Genomic DNA, 2,012 nt, shown 5'->3' with positions numbered 1-2,012 from the left:
ATACTATTCAAAAATTTGCAACTCCAAAAGCTATAATAGATTAATAGCCAGGTATTAATAGCCACATGTTGGAATGAATAACCCACTGAAATACTTTAAAGGCATCACTTAATAATACGTATTGATTGTGCCAAACAACAATGATATCATGAAAAACTGCTTTAAAGTGAACTTATCAGCCATTTAAAATGTATATCCCTGCCTAGGCACAGGTATAACTACATGCTATAGCATTTTCTAGCCTGAAAAGCTTCTTTTGTGAGCTCCTTTGATGCTGGTTTAAAGGAGAACTATGAGGTGAGTGCTTTTCACTCACCTCATAGTTCTAGCCGGCCTGTGACAATGAGACTGTCACAGGTCAGCTCAGTAGATTGGGAGGAGAGCGAACACATACCGGGTTCGCTCGCCTCTTGATCCTGTCACGGCTCTCTGCCGTGATAGGGGGAGGGGCTGGATTCCCCTCTCCCGCTCTGATCTGCCAGCGCTGACTGGCGGAGCGGACGGGGGAGGGGGCGGGTACAGCTGGCTCTGCCTCTAGATAGGCAGAGCCAGCTGTCACTCACTCAGCTGGGCGGATCCCGTCATCTAAGTCGTGATCCGCTCCGGCGTCTCCGTATACCACGAGCTGTAGCTCGCGGTATACTGAGCTTAGGGTAACGGGAGGACGCTAGTTTGTGTCCTCCCGTTACCCTAAGGAGAACTATGGGGAAAAACACTGACCTTTAACTTTGTTATTTAAGTGGCATTAAAGTCACATTCTGCTGCTTTAGGGACTTACCATAAATTATGCCTCTTGATCCAATCATCTTCTTCTTTCCAGTAGTTTTCAGGAGTCCCTCCAGCGCTGACTGTCAGTCTCTGATCCAGTGCTGACTGCTGTGTCTTCTGTGTCCCATGGTGATTGTGCGCGTGCACGCTGCCGGGCTGCCTGCATTGACTTACCCTGATCTCTAGTGCGCATGTGCCCGCCCCACGATCCTTGAGAGCCACTCAAGAATCTCCATATCATCAGATGGGAGCGAGCGGTGTAGACAGAGGTAAGTAATAACCTGTTTGGTTATTTTGTTTATTTTTTAAAATGTTTTTGCATATATATAGTGCTTGCTGTCAGTAGATATATGCAAAAAAAAAGAAAGTTTAATTCTACTTTAAGGGCTTTACTTATGGACTATGCATAGTGGCCAAACATGGTTTGAATTTTGTCACAATCTTTAAAAATTAACTGAACTGGGTGGAAAATTAATTATCATCCAAACAGTGTGGCATTCAGGCAGCTACGGGTTCTAAAGCTGCCTAAATACAATAGCTGGCAGCAAACAGTCCTCCATCCACACTTTCTTAAAATCTATTGATTTTCAGCCATTCTGCTATCTAATGAAAGCATTTCAGTGACTGTTCTCGATACAGTACATGTAGGTTGGTTTGGCTTAGCCCAAAACTGGGAAATGTCAGTGTGACCAACATCAGAGGACCACATAAAGGTAAGAACAATTGTCCAAACAATTGCTTTTTTTAAGGTCTAAAATGGGTGACAAGTTTTCTTTAAGTAACAGTGCTTCAATGTTTTTTGCACCCTAAAAAACATAAACTGATATTTATATTTTAGCTCTAACAGAAGTACCGAACCTTCACTGCAGTGACTTCTTCAGTTAAGCAATTATCACTACCCGCTTTCGGGTGGCCTTGGTTTCTGGAATAAATAAGTATCAGTGAAGCATTATACAGAGAGAAAAAAAACCCTAAAAGATGAAATTAATTTAATGGATTTCCTAAAGCTGGGAGTAATTCTTTCATTTTTTTTTTACCATGAACATTTCCATCTGGACCCTGTCACACAAATGATCACACACAGTATTTTTTTTTTAATAGGGGAAATTCTGCAAAACTCAGTGATGGTGTGTACCTTCCTTTTTGCGTCAGAGAAAATGAAGTTCATTGAGCAACATGGAATATAAAACATTTCTTCATCGTCTGCGGTTAGCATATATAGGCGGGAAAAAAAGAAGCAACAA

This window comes from Nanorana parkeri, unplaced genomic scaffold, assembly GCF_000935625.1.
Source record: "Nanorana parkeri isolate BGI_ZX_2015 unplaced genomic scaffold, ASM93562v1 scaffold2853, whole genome shotgun sequence".
In the NCBI taxonomy this organism is placed as follows: Eukaryota; Metazoa; Chordata; class Amphibia; order Anura; family Dicroglossidae; genus Nanorana; species Nanorana parkeri.
The sequence above is the reverse complement of the archived record's forward strand: the minus strand, read 5'-3'. Positions refer to the sequence as shown.